This window comes from Camelus ferus, chromosome 15 (genome assembly GCF_009834535.1).
Source record: "Camelus ferus isolate YT-003-E chromosome 15, BCGSAC_Cfer_1.0, whole genome shotgun sequence".
NCBI lineage: Eukaryota > Metazoa > Chordata > Mammalia > Artiodactyla > Camelidae > Camelus > Camelus ferus.
This window is the reverse complement of record NC_045710.1, coordinates 3713842-3735288: the sequence shown is the minus strand read 5'-3', so window position 1 is coordinate 3735288 and position 21447 is coordinate 3713842. Positions and strand designations below refer to the sequence as shown.

At 43.8% G+C, this 21447-nt stretch overlaps 1 long non-coding RNA gene across 1 annotated transcript; it reads left to right on the top strand.

The window, feature by feature from the left end:
• Positions 1–263: 263 nt before the first annotated feature.
• On the top strand, positions 264–9073 carry LOC116668837. Its single transcript, XR_004326031.1, has 3 exons — positions 264–362; positions 6416–6501; positions 9020–9073. It is a non-coding gene; the product is annotated as an uncharacterized LOC116668837 (long non-coding RNA).
• The last annotated feature ends 12374 nt before the right edge of the window (positions 9074–21447 follow it).

Below are 21447 nucleotides of genomic sequence, written 5' to 3'. Positions count from 1 at the left end.
GGGTCTCAGACAGCAGGACCAAATATTAGGTAAGTATATGATGTATGCAAGCTAATATAAATCGATTAACCAAAAATACAAATTTATTTTTTATAGTCCTACCAAATGATCTAGCAATCCTGCTCCTGGGCACATATTCAGAGGAAACTCTAACTCAAAAAGGCACCTGCACCCCAATGTTCATAGCAGCACTGTATACAATAGTCAAGACATGGAAGCAACCTAAGTGTCCATCAACAGACGACTAGATAAACAAGCTGTGATATATTTATACAATGGAATACTACTTAGCCATAAAAAGGAACAAAATAATGCCATTTGCAGCAACGTAGATAGACCTGGAGGTTGTCTCACTAAGTGAAGTAAGTCAGAAAGAGAAAGACACGTCACATGATATCACTTACATGTGGAAATTGAAACAGTGATACAAATAAACTTATTTATAAAATGGAAACAAACTCACCTATGGTTACTGGGGGGAGAAAGGAGGGGAAGGATAAATTGGGAGTTCAGGATTTGCAGATACACACTACTATATATAAAACAGATGAGCAACAAGGTCCTACTGTACAGCACAGGGAACTATATTCACTATCTTGTAATGAAAAAAAATATATGAAAAGAAATGAACCACTATGCTGTACACCAGAAACTAACACAACACAGTAAATCAACTATACTTCAATGAAAAATTTTTAAGTGAAAAAAAGTACATTTTAAACAATGCTTTAACTAAAAAATAAAAATGTGTAGCTTTTCTTAAAGCTGATGCAATATATCCACAACTGTCTTTGCTACATTTTTCTTTGAAACCCCAGAAATAGTCATTTTTTTCATAGGATTCAGCATTTTGAAGATTGATGATGGCTTGTAACAGGGCAGTGGGTAAACAGGAACGGATTCCAGCGCTGCCCAGATCACTCTGGGGTACTGTGTGTCTACCAGTTTTTCCCCAGAGATAAAACTACCTGGATACTTCCCCCTTGGTTACCTGTGAAGAGAAGGTCATTTTTTAAAAATGTATTTTTCAGGGAAGCATACAGTAGAACTAGGTTTTAGATTTCGTTTATCTTTCTGAGAACAGACAAATGGTCAAGGAAAAAAAAACAAAACATAGATCTAAGGCTAAAACCTGCACTTTTTCTGTTCCTAGTTCTTGTGAAAGAAGAAAAGATAGAGAGATGGATAGAAACCTAAATTTACGGAGCACCTGAAATATTCTAGACTCTGGGCTAAGCTCCTTGCATTCACTATTTTATTTTATGCCCACACATGGAAAACATTTTCTCATCTCTGTCTCAAATCAGGGGATTGAGCCTCAGAGAGGTTAAATAATTTGCAAAATGCCATGCAGAGTATAGCAGACTTTTGTTTGATCTGTAACTCAAGTTCACGGTGTCTTCTCTTTGCTGAGCTTGAAAATGGGAGAAGAGCAGAACCAGACCTTGAAAAAGTCCTCCCTCCAGGCCTCTGCTTGTCTCAAATATTGATGGACTCCTAGCCCCTCCAAGCTGGATGTGTGACTCCCATCTCTCCGAGGGGGTCCACACCTCATGGGAGTCTAGTTCCCTCGGATATGAAGTCATTATCATTTCATCTTTTTTTTAATTGAAGTATAGCCAGTTTATGATGTATCAGTTTCTGGTGTACAACATCATGTTTCAGCATATATATACATACATACATTCATTTTCATATGCTTTTTTATTATCGGTTACTACAAGATATTGAATATAGTTCCCTGGGCTGTAGAGAAGAAACTGTTGTATATCTATTTTATATATAGTGGTTAGTATTTGCAAATCAAACTCCCAATTTATCCCCTCCCACCCCGTTTCCCTGCTGGTAACCCTAAGTTTATTTTCTGTGTCTGTGAGTCTGTTTCTGTTTTATAAATGAGTTCACTTGTATAACTGTTTTAGATTCCACATAGAAGTGATATCATATGGTATTTGTCTTTCTCTTTCTGGCTTACTTCACTTAGAATGACCTCCAGGTCCACCCATGTTGCTACAAATGGCACTATTTCATTCTTTTTCATGGCTGAGTAGTATTCCATTGTATAAATATACCACAACTTCTTTATCTAATCATCTGTCGATGGAAACTTAGGTTGCTTCCAAGTCTTGGCCATTGTAAACAGTGCTGCTGTGAACATTGGGGTGCATGTTCAAATTAGAGTTCCCTCCAGATATATACCAAGTCTATTTTTAGTTTTTTGAAGAATCTCCAAACTGCACCAAACTACATTCCCACCAGCAGTGTAGGAGGGTTCCCTTTTCTCCACACCCTCTCTAGCATTTATCATTTGTGGACTTTTTAATGATGGCCATTCTGACTGGTGTGAGGTGATACCTCATTGTAGTTTCAATTTGCATTTCTCTGGTAACTAGTGATATTGAGCACTTTTTCATGTGCCTATTGGCCATTTGTACATAATCTCTTCTTCATCCTCAATTCTCTAGATCCTCAGAGCATGGCCAGGTTAGGCACACCTCAGCAGGCAATGCACATAGCCTGAAGGTTGGTTGTCAACTTCCTTCTTTTTCAGGATAGACATATTTTACTGTAAACCTGTACGTGTCATGATTGCTCCAGTCTGTGAGAAGCTGACAGTCATGGCAAGTGAGCTCTCCTGCCACTCAGACGTCTCCTCCCCCCAGTCTCATGTTGCACTGAAGGAGAGCAAGTGGAGGAAGTTATAGACAGTGACCTTCCTATTCACATTGTAGACACCAATGTTTTCCCGCCAAAGCTAGCACAAGTGTAACCTCCATCAGGAAGTTCCGCCTTGCATGTCCCGTGGGATTTAGACCCTCATCAGGTAGGATGCCACGTCTCTGACGAACTTAACCAACCCCTAGAGGAGTCACTTCTGTCCTTGTCTGTTTCTCCCAGTCTGGAAGCTTTTGTGAGAGCTTTCCTATTGCCTGGAAAATCCTGGCACATTGGAAACATTCAACAAAATGCTTGTTGAAATGAATGTCAAATTAAGGATCACCTGGAGTTTTATTGGATTTGTCACAATAAAGGCCAAACTTAATAAGATAATTCTAAAGATATTTTGGAATATTTTCCACTTTCCCAGGTTTTTAGTGTTGTGTTACTATGGAACTTGCTTCCCCATAATGCTAAACAATCCACGCATACTGGGATGTGCAGATATACACTACTGTACATAAAATAGATAAACAACAAGCCCTGCTATGTAGCACAGGGAACTATATTCCATATCTTGTAATAGCCTATAGTGAAAATGAATATGAAAAGGAATATATACGTGTTTAACTGAATCATTGTGCTGTACACCAGAAACTAACATGACATTGTAAGCTGACTATACGTCAGTTAAAAAATACATGCATATTCATTTGACTTCAAGTACTGGGGTATTTAGCTTTCCATTGGCAGAAGCTACAAGATTAGAGTTGAGAAATGAGTTTGGCAAATGGAGTCCTGGAGCCATCGACGTCGGAGAGTCAGCCCAGGTGGTGTTGTGCCCTTGGACGTAAAGGTTTGGTTGCTGGCACTCAGGCTGACTCCATCCATGATGGCGGTTCGGGAGAGAGTCTGTGATGAGCGCTTACTTTGTCCAAGCTCTTGAACTTGATAAATGTGGGTAAGAAGGCGGCTGATCAAAGAGTGTTGAACAATAGACATTGTTATTTAAAATTGTAATTATTCGACACATTGTGATAAGACTTGGCCACTGCTTAAATGAAAAAAAAAAAAAAACCCACATAGCAATCAAGTAATTACAATCAAAAGGTTTGTATAGCAGATTTATTTAAATTCCTGATTTTCTTAAAACTCTACTGGAATTGGATATAAAGAAGAGTCAGAGCATTTAATATTGATGTTGAGTTAATAGAGAGTTAAAATTCATTTTTTCTTCAGTTGCACTATCTGCCTAAAATGCCCTTTACAAGATCATTTTTGTACATGAAATTTTGCACCTCATTACTCCTAATTACATCCTTTAAAAGGCATCCTTTGAAAACGCCTAGTGAACAATGTGGGATAAAAAATACTTATCTTTCTTCTGTTCTTGTTAATTGTTGAGTCTTATTCTTACCTGCAACTTCAGCATTTATCTCTTTCTATCCCAAGTAAAATGCTTTTTCACCCCCTAAACTTCAGAGACTTTTCTTTTGAGGAACAGGGAGAGAAACTTACCATTTTAATGAACCCAGAAGCAGCAGCTTCCTCTCCATCCTTCGCCACTGTCTTTCTATCTTCCTTACACCACGTAACACAGTCTGCTTAGCACTTAATGACGCAGTACTGGCTTTGGCTGCAAGACTATAAACCTTGCGAGGACAGGAGCAATATCTTACTGATTTCTTGAATCCTTATCATAGCTGAACTGGTGCCGTGAGAAAAGGATGCATCAGACACTTATTGTTGAATAGAATGACCATAGTTTTGCTGTCTTAAAAGGCATCCTGCATTATCATGAATGTTTCCAACCATTAGAAATGCTCTATTGTGGGATTGTTTCTGCTTTTATCTTCCACCAGGTCGCTCACTGCGTGAAACTACTTGCAATGTGTCCAGCCATCCTCCCATGTCCGTCTAACAGATTCTTGAAGATACCGTATTTCACATCTGAATATTTTTCGATACCCTTATCCTCACCACCAGTTTGTTCCTATCTTGATTTAGAATTGAATGGGCCCAGTTGCTGTTTTGAGGGCTGCCCTTGTGTATGGCTGTTAAATTCATATGAATAAGTGGAGATCAAACTCGGATATAGCCTCCTGAGATGCTGAGCTGGAATCAGTAGACCCATCATTGCTCGTGCTCTAGTACAGGTTTTCTGCTAACTGCTAGTAATGGTGTCCACACGTATGTGGCTACTTTTAAAATCACATGCTTGTGTTCAATAAAGTTTATTTTCCTTTTACTAGAAATCCAAGCTTTTCTTAACTTAAGTCGTCATGATTTGATTCTCGTAATTTTTGAAGGAGGACCTAAATGTGCGATTTTATATCTCTTCCTAATATAGGTGGACAGAGAGAGAGAGAGAGAGAGACAGAGACAGAGAAAGAGAGAGAGACAGAGAGAGAGAGAGACAGAGAGAGAGCTAATAATTCTTTTTTGGGGATGCTTATTTTGCATCAAGTACTTCACATACATTATCTATTCCCACAATCACCTCATGATGGAAAAGCTATTACTGTTCTTATTATGAAATGAGGAGATAAGGGTACTGAGGGTTAGGAAGATAAAACCAGCACGTTGCCCCTGAATCCTGGACCACAACAGTTTTTCCCCATCACCACTCTGCTTGATAAGATGTTTTTTGAGTCAACATATATTTGCCTTTTCTCTGCTGTTGCATAAACGTTGAGATACCAGGAAGACTGCTGGTTGAATGAGGTACCTTTGGGAATGCTCACAGAGCTACGGGCCCACGTGCTGAGGGAGGGGCTCCTCCTCTCACCTCCAGTGAAGTTAGAGGGTCCTCTGGCGACACTCTCTTTCCTTCCTGAATCTATTGCAGTACTTATAATATTTTTAAGAAGAAAAGTCTAAGCTGAGATCTACCTCTTGGTGGGAGCAGCTGTGGAAAGACGGGGCTCTGGATCTTCTCTCAAAGCAGAGCATCTGGCAGGTGCCTTCTCTGTTCGAAGGCAGGGAGAGCCCTGTGCTAATGCCCCATGATGTTCCTTCCTGGCTGGAAAGCGTCCTATACAGACCGTCTTGACAAGAGGGTTCATTTATGTATCTCCACAGTTTTGGAGAAGTTTTGAGGGTTTTCCCATTTCTTGGTCATTTGCAGAGTATTCAATAAAACTCATTGGAAAATATACCTATAGAAAGGGTTGGATTACCTCTATTGAGAAGCTGATTGGAAAAAAGAAAAGGAGGATTTACTATTAACATGGTGTTGGATAAGAATAAAGGGCATAGCTTAATGGTCAGACCGTGTGGGTGGGACGACCAGCTCCCCTCTACCCTGTCGGTGTTTTGCTCCCAAGATACTGAGATGTCTCAGACACCCTGTCAAAGATCCCAAGAGCTCCAGAGCTAAGTCTTAAATGTCCCCATGTCTCCTGTCTTTCAGATCCCTTATAGAGAACTGCACCTGCCTTGTTACGTTGGTTCTGACATGACCTCATCTTTTCTCAGTAATAACACTAAACAGAGTCCCTTTGAATCACAGCTTCTCCATGAAACATGGAGGGCACACAAGCACACTGCCCACAACTGGCTCCTTTACCTCTCTATTCATGGCTAAAGTTCCATTCTCTGAGTGTGTGTGCATCTGGTAATGAAAAAGAAAGGTCAGGGAAGGAATGACCACTGGGCCATGATGCCAAATGTACGCAAAGCTCTGAAGAAAGTCCTGAGGGTTAGGCTGGAGGAATCTACATAGTGATCCTAACCTGTATGTTAATCTGTCCTGTAGGAGGGAACCAGGCTGCATCCAGAGCAACATGGCGAGAAGTCACCAAGTCGCGGTTATGAACTCACATGACTCCTCTGGAACATGTGGTGAGGATATTTGAAGCTTTATCAAACACCTGGAGATGTTCAATTCCTCATTTCTTGCGTGTGTGATTTATTAACAGTTCTGCTAATGCAGATAGAATGCAACCCCAAATTACAGCAGCGGGCGGGGCTGAATGCAGTGCACAGTGTGCTATTCAGGGTACAGGCTGTCTGCAACCCAGTTGATCATTTTTGAATCATCAGCTCCATCTTTATGTTAAATTAACAATTTAACAGCTGCTTTCATCAAAGTTCTTTTGTGTCTATCAACTTGATACTGTCAGTTTTTTTTCTTAAATGCAATTTCCAAGATCATTTCTGTATCTTTTTAGTCTCAGATTACTGATTTGCATGGTTGCTCAATTTATATACAAATGTTCAGGCATTTATACACCATCTAGGGAGCAGGAAACCTCCTCCACGGCTCTAGAGAATAATTTAATCCATCTTACCGCTCACTTACTTCAATTTCTACTTCATTAAGGACAGGTGATGAATAAATGCAGTAAAACATGACCGAGCAGAGGTACATTGGTTCCCAAATAAGAAATATTCTAAAGCAAAAGAACGACTAAAGGTTCTATTTTCACAAAATTCTAATAAGTGGGGACACTGGAAAATGAGGCAGACTTGTCATAGAAGGCAGGGCTTTTCCCACCTTTAATGCTGGTCTGTCCAGGTGGCTATACCACCAACCTGGTGGCTGACACAGGAGACGTTGATTTCTTACAGTCCTGGAGGCTGGGTGGCCTGAGGACGCAGTACCAGCCGATTCGGTTCCTGAGGAGGGCTCTCCATCTGGCTTGCAGATGGTCACCTTCGGGTGTGTCCTCACATGGCCCTTCCTTGGTGTTTGCACACACGCGCGTGCACTCTGGCGTCCATTCTTCTAAGAACAGCAATCCCAGCAGCAGGGTCCCAACCTCAGCTTCTCTCCTGCACCTAATTATTTCTCTAAGTCTCCATCTGCAAGCACCATCACCCTGGGCTGAGGACCTCACATATGAGTTTTAGACAAAGGGCACCATTCAGACCACAGCACCTTCCATAGCTCAGAAAATATTTTAACTTTAGATGTAATTTATTTTACAATTGTCATCATATGCCTGAGTTCTGGGAGGTAGTGATACAGCCTCAAGGCGCTGAATCCAAAAGAAAGCATTACCATGACGATGCACCTAGATTTTCAGGGAAAATCTGTGGAATGCTTTGACAGAAGTCACTCGAATCTGATAGAAGCTGCTCCGTCGGCCTCAGAACCCAGGTTCTCCTGATCTGAGTGGCCTCCTTGAGGACTCAGTGTAATTCTCTATTGCAAGTTGAGTTGAGAAGGAAGAGAACCTATTGTTTGCCTCTGTGAGGAGTGTCACTCTAGCCCCTTTCAGCAGTCCCCAAAACAGGGGCTGCTCAAGTCTGACCGTTGCTGGAAGCTGTGGGACCAGATCCTGCAGGAAGCGCTGGGGAGGGTGGAAGGGAAGGAGAATTCCCGGCAGACTCCATGAGGGGTAACTGGAGTCAAGGGGCCAAGAGCAGGGCACCAAATGCTGACGTCAAGTCTGGAGGATCAGGGCTGACTTGGGTGGGGTGACAGAATCACAGATCTGGGTAAGTGGGGCAACGTCGCAATGGGAACTGGTCCAAGACCCAACAGCGCTTAGACAGCCGCGGCTTGACTTAGCACTGCTGGGCTCCAGACGGAGAGAAACGTGTGCATCTGGACTAAAGGGGCAGAGGCAGAGTGGACTCTACAGCCCCCAGAGGGGTAAGGCAGCACGCGCCCTGGCCGCCGGGACACGGTGGCTCCGGAAGCCTCTGCTGAGGTTCAGCATACGACCCGTGCTGGCTTCATCCTCGCCTCCCGCAGCGTTGTAAGCTCGTCCTCCTCTTCTTGCTCTGGTTCCCCACACAGTACGTGTTGGTGAACGATAAAGATTCGAGGTGTGCTGTGCCTTCTTGCACAGTCACGTACACCTGTGAACCTCACTAAAAGAGAGAGCTTTTTATCTTACTCTCAAGCTCTCATATCAAGGATCTAATGAGCTCTAGGTCCTTTCTGTACAAGAGGTTTTGATTTGATGAGGGAAGTAAGCTAATTTGACTTAGCCCCAGGCTCCTAAGGGAGGGGCACTGAATGGAAAGGGGTGCACAGGTGGTCCCCAAAATTAAAAACAAATGATGCAAAGACAGCAGAAGCTGATGAAAGATCTTTCTGATTGTCCAGGTTTTGACAAGTTTCAAATGACGTTTTATTAGCAACCCAGCCTCCGATTCTTGTTTTGGGAGATTTTGTTTGGTGATGATAATGAGCTTTGCCAAAATTTTGTCATCAACCTACTATCACAAGTACTCCTATCAGAATAATTAGAATAAAGAAGAATTGAGGGCACATGAAATTAACAAGCATTGTGGAGAAAAGGCAATTTCTGAGCAGTGCTGCGGATTCTATGCAGATCTCCAGGGTTGGATGAACCAGGCACCCTGGCCTGACAGTGACCAGTATAGGATGTTTCTCTTCCAATAGGTTGGTGGGTACCAGTGTGCTCCCCCTCTGAGACAGCTGCCAAATTGTGACGAGGAAAGGACGGATCAACGCTATTGAGTTTCAGAAACAAGCCTGCTTGGAAGTCCTGGTGGTTAAGAGGGGTCAGTTGATTCCGAGAGTCTGAGATAAGCCATTTCTCTAATTTGTCCACCTTTTAGGAGCCAAAGGTCACCAGCTACCCACCAGCCACATCAGAACCATTGGGTTTCCATCCCAGAGCCACTGAGTAAGTGTCACCAGGATGGACCTGGGGATGTGTATTTACCAGGATAACCAGGAGGGTCTAGTGCACTCCCAGGTTTAGAGAAAACCATTCTAGAACCTTCCTTGAAACTTTCAGAGCTATGATTCTCGAACTTCGCTTCCTATCAGAATTATCTGGGGAGTTTTTAAAGAGCCTGACACCCAGCCTACACTCTGTACCAATTAAATGTGAATCTAAGAGGTTGGGATCAAGGAGTCGCTGTCTTTACCTCCTAGCAGGTGTTTCCAATGCGCAGCAAGCGTGAGAACCACCTTTCACTTGGAGTGAAATGCGCAAGGGAAGGGTCCTTCCTGGCTGCACTTCGCGGGGCTGGGGTAAGGAGGGTGACATCACAGCTCTGCCTGGCAGGGACGTCCCTGGGGATGGCTTTGCAACAGCAAGTCTTGTTCATGCCAATCAAACTGGCAAAAGACCACCTTGCACCAAATGGAAATTATTAGTCTGTGAAGAATATTGGCGAAGCAGCAGGGAATGCTTTGAAGTGTGGCAGACTCAGGGTCTCAAGATCTGGGTCTGTTGTTTGTCACCGGAAATAGTCCTCAGCAAGTCATTGGATTACTCTGACCTGCAGGTTTCTCACCTGCGAGGCGGACGTGGCAGTCCTCGCCGTGTGCTTACTTGCATGTCCTATCAAAGGAGCTGACGTCTTCAGATGCGCAGAGAGCTTTGGACTGGAATCAAGAGAGCTGCTTGGAATCCCCTGCTGAAATCTGGAGTCAAGTCTTCACTGATTAACATTTATGATTTTTCTTACTTGTTTCTGTTATTAAACACTTTCACAGCCCTGTGTAAGGCTGGTGCTGCTAAATGTGCTGCTCTTTTGTCTTAGAATGATTTTGCGTCGCGTGTTCATGCCTGGCCCACAGATGCTGCAGTGTGGATGCTTAGCCACTGCTGCCGGGTATGAGGGAAGATGAGGAGGACCTTTGTTGCCTGCGTTTCTGATAAAGTCCAGACCCATCTGGAAGCCATTTGGAGTTCATGGGCAACTCAAATAGGTCATAAAATACTAAGAACTCAAGAGAAGAAGAAGAAGAAAAAAAAAGACCAAGGTTGAATTAGAAGTGAAGGTCTTGGCTCTTATCTTAATAGTGCCCCCCTGCTTGTCACAGCCGCCACCTGTGAGGTGAGTCTCTGCGGCAAAGGGAGGGGACTGCACGTGGGGGACGGCGGCCGTGAAACTCCGCGGGCGGCGAAGGCATCTGTGTGACTTGTCAAACCTTGGAAACGAACGTCCTTGTGTGATCGCTGGTGTGAATCCGCAGGTGTCCCCGTCCACTCAGGTTCCGTGAGGCACGTTACCCTTCACTGTCTTCTCTTCAGTGCAGAGCTCGGAAGGCTTTGGGGGTCTTGAAAGGTGGGTCCTGGTGTTAGTGAGTATAGAAGTGCTTAATCCTGGGACCTTGCCCATGGAAGACATTCTGTCTGCATTTGTGAAATACGAATCACTTGCATGAATAGCATGTTTGTGTCAAGCTTTGAGCACACACACTGTCAGCAGAAAAACACGGCTTCAAAAACAAGCCAGGATGAAAAGCTCGCTTGATCAATAGAGGATTAGAGCCACTGGAGTCAGATCATTTCCCTCGTATGTGTTCTCAGTCTCTGAGATGCTTATAAATACAAGGGTGACCGTCTGTAGGGGCTGAGACTAAATTTTATTTTTTATAATTGACAAAGAGTTGAAATTCTAGGACTCGAAGAGACTAGAGACCGATCAAAGGGCTCTTCCCCCGACCATGGGTCCTTGCTTGAAACCACATGGAGCCGCGTTTAGCTTTTCTCACATGGATTTCAGCTTTCAGATTGTGTGAGTGCAGCCCCCACCTTCAGAGAGTAGGATGAATTCTCTGGAAATCTAGACAACCTGCGTGCTCCAAGTCCTTCACTGGGGAGGGACGGTGGACCCAGGACTTCTTTCAGCCCTGGACGGTTTTCATGAAGAGGAGGGAGGTACGTTTAACCCATTTTCAGTTGCTCCGAGGGCTGAAATTGTAGGCGGTGATGAAGTCCTGCTGGACTGGGGGAACTCCAGTTTGATGTCCCCGTTTGTCACCTACCACGAGTCGCTCCGTTTCATTACAGTGGACATTCATCCGCAAGCTGACCCAGGTAAGGCAGGCGGTTCTCACAGAAGCTTGGCAAGTGGTAGACTGTCTGCTTCCTGCAGTCTGTGACGTCGCCTGCCAGTAAATGTGCCCCGGGTCTCAGTGCCGGTCTCGGTAGTTCAGCAGACGAATCATCACTCGTCATCACCTTGAAAGGCAGGAATTACCCTAAGTGTGTTCGGGGAGGTCAGGGGACGCTGAGCCTACAGAGAACAATGTGGCCATGAGTCTCCCGCAAGGGTCTTAAGAAAATACCAGATTGCACTCAGCTGCTGTTTCCAGGGTTCCGTCACCCGAGTCTTCCTTCCCGAGGTTCAGTCGCCTGAGTACTTCAGCCAGTCTCAGGGCGGGAGGAGACTGGGGGTTTCAGCCCCCCCGGCCAGAGGGCTTGAGGTTAGGTTGTCTTCACAGCCATCCCGGTGTCTCCGTGAGGAGGGTGAGCCCCGGGCGCTGTGTGGACCCTCGGTCTTACTGCCTTCGTCCCCAATCTTGGCCTCAGGCTTTCTTTGTTTCTGACCTTCTGCCTGGGGCCACTTAATCTAGCATTTTTTTTTTTCTTTCTGGATTTCTATGTCTAGATTCTATTTTGCTGCGAATGGATTTATGGACCACGCCTACACGAGCTTGAAGGAGCTCGCCTCCTCCGTGTGCACCCTCCGTCCTAGCCCACCAGCTGGGATGGAGCCGACTGGGCTTGCAGACATGTCGGCCTTCCCCCCACCTGTGGTGCCCGTGGTGACTGTGGTCCCGCAGCCATCCTCGGCTCCCCGCCCCTGTGGGGTCCACCTCAGCTGAGGATGGTCCTTCCCGGGGTGACCTGCAGCTGGTGGTTGAACCCGGTCACGTGTAAGGGCCCAGGCCCGTCTGCATGATGGGAGCTGCTGTGCAGAGCGCCCCGCGGGGCTGCAGAGCGGCGGCCCGCCCCCCGCCCAGCCCGGCTGTGACTCCCCCTCCCCGGCCGGGGCCTGCCCCGGCCTCTTCTTTTCACGGCCCTGGTCCCTGATGACTACCATGTCCTCCAGACTGTGGGCTGGCCTCCGAGAGCCCCGCCTGGGATTGTGTTTCTAATTTTTTTTTTGAATTGCTCACTTTATTTTTTATAGTGTAGATTTTTCCTATTTGACATTTTTAACACCTTCATTGTGGTCTGGTTCCTGTGCAGTGAACTGCGCATAGTTCAGACGTACAACTTGATGAGCGGGGGCAGACGTGGACGCCCATGAAGCCCCCACCACGGCCAAGGTGGCCAAAATCTCCGTCGCGCCCCAGGAGGTGCGATTTTTGAGTTGCCAGTTTATCCCTTCCCACCTCCTTTACTCCTCGACTGTGTCTCTAATATCGATTCTTTGTCTGAGTCAGGCCTGCTTGCTCCTAGGAGGGCATTAGAAACAGGACTGCAGCTGCCTCTCAGGGACATATCAGGTCCTGAGCTGCAGTGTCCAAATCTATCTGAGCTGAAGGCGCGAGCCCCCCCCCCCCCAACGACCTCCCACCCATATGACTCGGACGGCCTCCAGGTAGCCCCAAGGGCCTTGCCCAGGCTTCCTTCGCTCTTACCTTCTGTGATAACACGCACCTGCCTTTTGATGAAACTACCAAAAAGAGAGGTTCACCTTTTATGAACAAAGAAAATTCCACCTTTTCCTTGTTGCTAAAACATTACTTTTTGAATAAACTTTATCAGCGTTTGACTGGAGTCCTGGATCAAACACTTACCACTTGAGTAGCATTTCTGTCTCGGGTCCTTTATCTGTAAAATTAACTAATGCCCCCTGACTTACCTCTTTGCAGGGCTGACGTGATCAACAACATTTAAACGAGAACGAAGAAATAAGGACACAAATATTTTAAAAACGGAGACGTAACTGGGAGGAAGTACGATGACCAGAGTTTTATTTTATAATGATTTGGTAGCTGCGGGTTAGAAATTGTTTGGAACCGCCCTCGGTTTCTTTTCTAGTTCCATTTGTGGCCGGTGTCTGACGTTTACAAGATGCTATGACAGGGTGCAGCTTTCGCTGGGGGGACAGAGTTGTGTTCCAGCCCCGGCTTTAGTGGCTCATATGGTGAGTGATCTCCTGACCTTGGACTCATTAACTTCATCCTCTGGCGAAAGGGACACACCAGCTATAAGGCACTCTTTGTTAGCACATTTTCGTCTGTATTTCTGGGGGTCAGAGACACTGGTGCCCAGCCTGAGTGTGTAATCAGAAGTCTAATCTCTTCGCTAGACCGTTTTGGGGATCCACAAAATTCACTGAAATCAAGCGACGGCGTGATGGAAAAATGTAGAAAGCTTTGTAATACTTCTTGGATGATAAGAGCAGGTAATAAAAATAAGAACCATGATACTTTTGAAATCTCAAAGCAGCAGAACCGTGATTCCACATCTAATCCCAGAACAAAATCGGGGGATCACACCAATCCCCGGGGCCCGGCTGACCTCCGTTGCAAATAGTAACCCTCCTGCAAGTCTTCATCAAGGTCAGATTTTACAAACTTTCCTAGTTTCATCTGGCGACAGAACCCTACCTCTGTTTTTTGCTGAGCCATCATGCGGTGTGAGGGAAACAAGGAGGTGACGCTGAGAGAGGTTTTGTGTTGTGTTTTGTTTTTATAAAAACATAAGATTCTTTTTAACAAACAAGCAGGAAGCACCTACCCTGTCGGCACTCCCCAGGGGCACAAACACGAAAATCAAAATCGTTCATGCATTTTCTTCCAGACTGCATCCGGCCTCGCTTTCCCAGGGGGCAGGGTGTGTGCTGGGAGCTGAGAGGGTAACCCTATCTCCCCGCACATCTGGGCACTCGCTTCCCTCCTACAACCCGGGCAGAGAGGGACTTCAGAAAGGCTTCAGTCGGAAGAGCCAGGGAAAGAAAGACTCCTTTGGTTGCGGGTGGATTTTTATTCTGAATGGATTTGTCTGTGTTTGCTCTAGTCTTTTGTTACTTTATTCATTTAGAGTTTCTGTTTTCCAATCTGGGTGGACGGATACTGTCTGTAGAATACGATCAAACTAAAACATACTGAGAATTAGGACGGAAATACAGGGCAAAGCACAAGCTCCACCTTCATCCTCACCGTCACTATTGTTAGATTTAAGAGACAAATTCAACTGTCCGTTCTGTTTCCTTACTTTCTTTGTTGAGAAGCCCGCATCCGCAGACGTGGGCCCTGCTCCGGGCAGTGATGCTGCTGGCCTGAACCAGAGGGTAAGATTTCCTCCATTAACCGTTACCCCTTCCACCCGAAACTTTAGTCTGTAAGGAGTTTGCTCAGCAGAGGAGGAGGGGAGGCAGGCGAGGCAGGAAAGGGCAGAGGGACCCTTCAGCTTGAGTGAGGCTCAAATGTCATGTACTTGCCCTGGGAGTGGAGGCTCCAGAGCAAATGATAAAGGTCTGAGAGAAACGCGAGGGGACACACTGTGAAAGCTCCAAATGTCAGGGTGACGTTCTCTTTCCTCTGAATTTGGAAGCATTGATGAGTTTAAACTTTGTTTTCCTGACTCTGAGTTGATTGTGTACTATTATTATTAATGTGGAAAAATCCAGACAAGGGTAAAGGAAAACCCTTGGTAAGAACTCCGTCAAGGGACATAAAATACTTGGAGAATTTCCCTTTAGGTCTTTTATGCCATCAGGTTTTTCAATACTTAATGTCACACATAATACATATTATTTTTCATATAAAGCGGTAAAATGGTCAAATCTCTGTTTTATTACTTTGTTTTTACGTTTTTGATAGGTAAATACAGTTGCATTCATCTATGAATCAGAAGGAACCATTACATCTTTTTGGTGACATTTACATGATTTGCAATTTATTTGCCAATACAAATAGCAATGAAGTCGAAGTTTTTTGTGCTCATAGATTTTTATAAAGTTCATGTGTTTACTGGTTATTTGTATCTCTCCTGTTGTTAATTACCTATTCAAGTAGCTGTGTTTTCATTTACCTGATAGAAAACCAGTACTTCCCATGTCGATGTGTGCAAATTCCTTTTCTGCACGCCATTGGTTGGTCATACTATTTTCTATGTTTTCTTTCAATGTTAGTGTCCACATTTAAATTTATTGTTACCTTATGTTGTTCTTTCTCACCTCTAAGCTGGGGTAGCTGCTCTGCATCATGGAAAGAGTATCAATGAGAGAAAGAACGAGGCTCCGAGCCCTGGTCTGACTCCCCTGATTGGCGGGGACAGTTTATCTGACCTCGCTGAGACACGTGACCTCATCCTCTCTCCTCTGGAGTACTGCTTTGGACCAGGACCCTCCTCTCTGGGCTTCCTTTGGCTTTCTTGTTGGTTTGCCAGCCTCAACCCCCGATTTCTACTTCGTGGTCCAAGATGACGGACGGCTCAGCATTCCCCAGCATGTCCATACTGCAGTGGAACGGGCTGGTAAGTGCTAAGACGAAGGCAAGTTCTTGAAGTCATGTGTGATTCTTCAGCACATGCTCTGCTGGTCATACATTAATCATGAAGCCACATTTGGTTGTGAAAGGAATCTGTTATTGAGGACACTAGGAGACAACTGGGAGGGTCCACCACAGTCCACCCCTCCAGCCGCCCAATGCCTAAGCTCAATTTTCTTCCATGTGGGACCTGCTTATAAGACCCTCTCTCCCTTAAAGGACACCCAGCTACTCCATTACTTCATCTAGATTGAATTCCAGGATCTCTGGGTGATGGAAAGTTCTGTCCACCAGGTTTGAATGTGGCTTTGAACAATTCGGTCAGCTATGAACTAAACTATAAGTTATCTACCATTTACACCCCAAATTCCATGACATATAAAGGGAGAGCCACAACATAAAATACCATTTATGGGGATTGTCATTCTAAGGGAAATAAGCTAGAAAGAGAAAGAAAAATACCATATGATATCACTCATATGTGGAATCTTAAAAAAAGAAAGAAAGAAAAAAAAAAGGACACTAGTGAACTCATCTACAGAAGAGAGACAGACTCGCAGACATAGTAAACAATCTTATGGTTACCAGGGGAAAAGGGGTGGGAAGGGATAAATCTGGGAATTTGAGATTTGAAAATGATAACCACTATATATAAAATAGATTATAAAAAACAAATTTCCTTTGTATAGCACAGGGAATGATATTCAGTATCTTGTAAGAACCTCTAATGAAAAAGAATATGAAAATAAATATATGTATGTGTACGCAGGATGGGGACACTGTGCTGTGCACCAGACATTGACACACTGTAACTGACTACATTTCCATAAACAAAAATACCACTTATAAAAGAAAAAAAACGAGAAACCCGCATAGCAGTCGCTTTCCATAGTGATAATCAAATGGGGAGTCAGAACATTCTTGTCAATGATTCTCTGACCTGGCAGAGAAGTGGAGGTCTCTGGTAAACCCATCCGACAGAAGCCAGTGCTTCCCTGGAGGAACTAGTGTCTCCATCCTCCTCTGCTGCCCCAGCTTAGCCCTCAGCGAGGTTCTCATTCTTCGTTTCCCAGCTCTCATGGGAAATGGTGCTCTTCCGAGGGGCCGCACGGTCCTCCCGCCGACAGGTGCAGCTGGGCAGCTCAGAGGTGCTTAGCACCAAAGACTCTCTGATTTGAAGAAGCTGGGTTTGTCTTTTTTTGGAGATTTTTTTTTGTATTTAATTTTTTTTTATATTTCACTTATTTATTTATTATTATATTATTTAATTATTGTATTCTAGGGGGGTAATTAGGTTTATTTATTTTAGAGGAGGTACTAGGTGTTGAACCCAGGACCTCACGCATGCTAAGCATGCACTCTGCCACTTGAGCTATACCCTCCCCCGGAGATATTATTTTCTCAAATATTTCTTAGGTATATTAGTTTTCTAGAACTGCCATAATGAAATATCACAAACTGAGTGGCTGAAAAGAACAGAAATTCATTATTTCACGTACCTGGAGGGCAGCAGTCCGAGACCAGGTTGCCTGCAGAAGCACGCTCACTCTGAGGACTCAAGGGAAGGATGCATTTTTCTAGCTTCTAATAGTTTGGTTTGTGGCAACACAGCTCCAGTCTGATACACATCTGTGTCCAAATTTCCCCTTTTTATGAGGATGCAGATCATACTGGATTAAGGGTTCATCTACTTCAGTATGACCTCATATTAACTAATTGTCCCTGCAGTCACCTTATTTCCAAATAAGATTTCACTCGGAGGTTCCGAGGGTCAGGACTTAGATATATGAATATTTTGTAGGGGGACACCCACAACGGGAGGCTTTGGGACTATTTCCTTCTGGTAATTTCCATGTGTCAGTGATCATAGTCAAAACATTGATAGATATGAATGCAGTTTCTGAGCCTGAAGACGATGTGTTTTATTTACTGGTCTCTGAGCTCCACCGATCCGTTGTCTCATAGCTAAACAGTCATTGCCTTGGGGCCATCTGAAGCAGCAGATTTTGTAGGAAAACCTTCCATTTTTTTCTTCAGTGTATTCCATTTCTGGATGCAGATTAGCTAGATTTAACATAAATTTCTCTCTCTCTCTCCTATTCAGTTTTGCTGAAAGTCATCCAGAATTAGCCAATACACAGAACTGTTAGGACACAGGCTTTTTGCTTTTTATTGCTTTGTGTTCCCTGCACATGTTCCACTTTTGGATTCAGCCGTTACCAATAGATCCTCATTCCAGGAGGCATTCGGAAGAAAAAGAAAACGGGGAAACATACTCTTTCCCTTGAAGGAAGTGACTCTAAAGTCAGGCAGGTTGCTTTCATTCTCATTGGATGGGTTACAACTGAGTCATATGATCACACCTGATAGTAAGATGGTGGGGAAATGTGGCCCTTCCCAAGGGGACTAAGAGCCCAAATAAAAATCACTCCACCAGGCGAGAAAGAGAGAATAGATTTTAGGGTATAATTAGCAGCCTGTGTCACAAATATACATTATAAATTAAGACCTTCAAATCTTTGTTAAAATAAAACAAATTAAAGGAAAAGGGGGCTGATGGAGCAATGGAATGCCTACTCAATGGATAATCTGGGCTTAAATCTGAACTCTGTCCCCAAGTGCATCACCTTGGATGAATATTTCCCTTTTTTGATTTTCCTCATCTGAATTATAAAAATTTGGACTAGAATAGCATTTTCCAAATATGGTTCTATCGTATAGAAAATCTTAGCGAGAGTAATGGCTATACTGTGACAAACAATTTTTATACACGAAGTTAGAAAGTGACTCACAGTGTGTTCAGTGATCCACAATAATAATAATACAATAATAACACTATATCAGTGATTCACAATACGGATTCTGATAATCTTTCTGTAAATAACTTTTAGCCCATTGTGTCTTTATGTGTGAGTGTGTCACAGAATAATTCTATTTTCAGTCGTCTACTAACCTCATGTGAAATTCAGTGTGGGGGACATCACACTAAATGGCTTGTAAAGTTTCTTCCTGCTCTAAGCGTCTGCGATATTGAAGAACAACGCGAAGCTTTTACCACCTTCAACATCTATTCAATTATTTACTTGATCTATTTATAGCATCTCATACTTGAAACTGAGTTAAGGAAACTCACAACAAAAGACTGATAATCTGTGTATCAACAATAGACACTGAAATAGAAAAGCAAGACTAATTTCTATGTTTAAATTTTTTTATTGCCATATAGTTGACTTACAATGCTGTGTTAGTTTCACGTGCACGGCAAAGTGATTCAGTTATACATACATATATATACATACTTGCATATTGTATATTCTTTTTCATATTATTTTCCATTACTTGTTAGTAGAAGATATTGCATATAGTTCCCTGTGCTACACAGTAGGACCTTGTTGTTTATTTTATATACAGTAGTGTATATACTACACGTGTTAATCTCAAAAGGAGAAAGCTAATCTATATCTTAACATGAATTAAAATGTCAAATTTGTTAGCCGGTTGGCTAGTTAAGTACTTAAGCCCTGGGGAAATTGAGCTATTTGAGTTTGGAGGGAAAGGCTTAAGTCACGTGGGACCTGTCACTAGGGGCGGAGATGGGGGGAGGGTGGTTAGAGGGAATTGGTGTAGGACCCCCAGGCAGACAGACAGGGAGCATGCAGCCCTGCAGGGCAGGCCAGGCAGGAGGGACAGCCGACTTACAGACTTCCAGCCTCCTCGACAGTTTTGCTTAGGGCTGGCTTTGTGTGTGTGTGTAAATCATTCAGATAATTGCTGTAATTCTGTGCTTAGCTTGGCTGCTACGGCCCTTGGTTCATGAATATTCATAAGATCTACCCACACTCCACTCTTACTTAGATTTTCCTAGACAGCTTTCATGCTGAGGGTGCCAGCATGTTTGTGCTGGGGATGGCGATGGTAGTAAGTTCTTGCCTGGGTGGAAACTTCCCTGTGCCCACCCATCCATGTGATGATTAAAAAAAAAAAAAAACACTCTTGCAGAAGCTGGCTTTGCTTCCTGGTAGGTTTTGGTCTAACAAATTGATTCTTTCATTCCTAGTTCACCAAGCGCTGTACGGGGTGCTGGGGCTCAGGCACAGAAGAAGAGTGAGTACCAGTCCCAAAATGGGTACGTGATCTGACCACCAGGATACACTCACGAAGAAACCATCACAGAATAATGGCAGCTGCTAAAAGAGACTGAGCTCAAAATGCTGTGACTCTGAGTTGTTTAGAGAAAGTACACAAAGTCAAAATTGGGCATGGGTGAAATCAAGATTAATGAGGCATTGCTTCTCACAGGATTCAAATCCCAGAGTTGAGGCTTAAAATTACATCCCATAACCAATATATGCTCATTGCTGAAAATAAACGTAATAAAATGGAGAAAAAAGTCACTTGGAAATTTTCACCCAGTTTGTTGTATGTACTTGAAGACTTTCCCTGTGTGTATTTCTCTTTAGCAAGAACAACAAACAGCATGAGCTATGTAGAGGTTTATAACCTAGTTTTTTCAACTCAGCAAGTATTTGAACTAAATTTTGAAGAATGAGTAGCAAGTCCCCAGGTAAATGAGGTTGAGGAAGGCGGTTTAGGCCAAGAAAGTACAGGAACGGGTGGCACTTTCCACGGAAGGGTGCGCCTCGTAGGTCTTAGGTCTGAACGAAGCCCAGAGCTTTAGATGAGGATGACCCTGGGCAGGAGCTGGGGCCAGACAGTGCAGTGCTGTGCATCTCAAGGTCTGAGGAGCTGAGGCTTCATCCTGAAAGCAGAGGAAGTCACTGCAGAGTGGCAAAGAGAGGCACAGCAATTTGGAAAATCCCTCAAAGGATGGACAGAAGCAGCAGAAGCAACAGAAGGCTGTTCACTGACCACAGCCAGGCTGGATGGGAGCCAGTCACATACAGAAACAAAGCATGTGTAATAACGTTACAGTTGAGATACAAGGACATTCTAGGTATGGCTTCTCCTCCATCTTCCCCAATAGATGAGACCCTAAAAGTTTTAGCATCCCATGATCCAGCACAGAGGTTCATTTCATTTGGTGCTTCAATCCCAGGACTGGAGAGCAAATGAGTTAAAATTTGTTCATCCATCCAAGCCACAACTCAACTCATTCTAAAAGGACCGTGTTGATCACAGGACCTCATTTTTGTTGGAACACTCCAGTGCTATTGCTCCTACATTTACTGGGAGAACTGCATTCAATTAAAAAATACATTTAGAACAATCTAGTAAATATGTAGGTACAACTGAACTGGTTGCTGGAGATGGTTTTTATATAAATATATGAGGATATACATTTGGACTACAATGAACTTTTATGAAAAGATACAGCAAACTTGGGATTATCTCTGGGGTCAGAGTGGTTGTAGGGAGGAGCTGAGATCATTTCTGCGTTATTTTATATATTCTCTACTGTTGGATAAAGAATATATATGTAATTTTATAATAGAATAGTAACATCTTCAAGTTTTCTTTTTTACCTGGAAAAGATGCATTTGTAATGAAAGGAATTTAGAAGGAAAAGTGTATAGGACGGAGTACCTGATCGGGCATGTCAGGGAGGAAAGGAAGCAGCACACGGGTGATTCTATGGTTTCTGGCCCCCATTAGGGCAC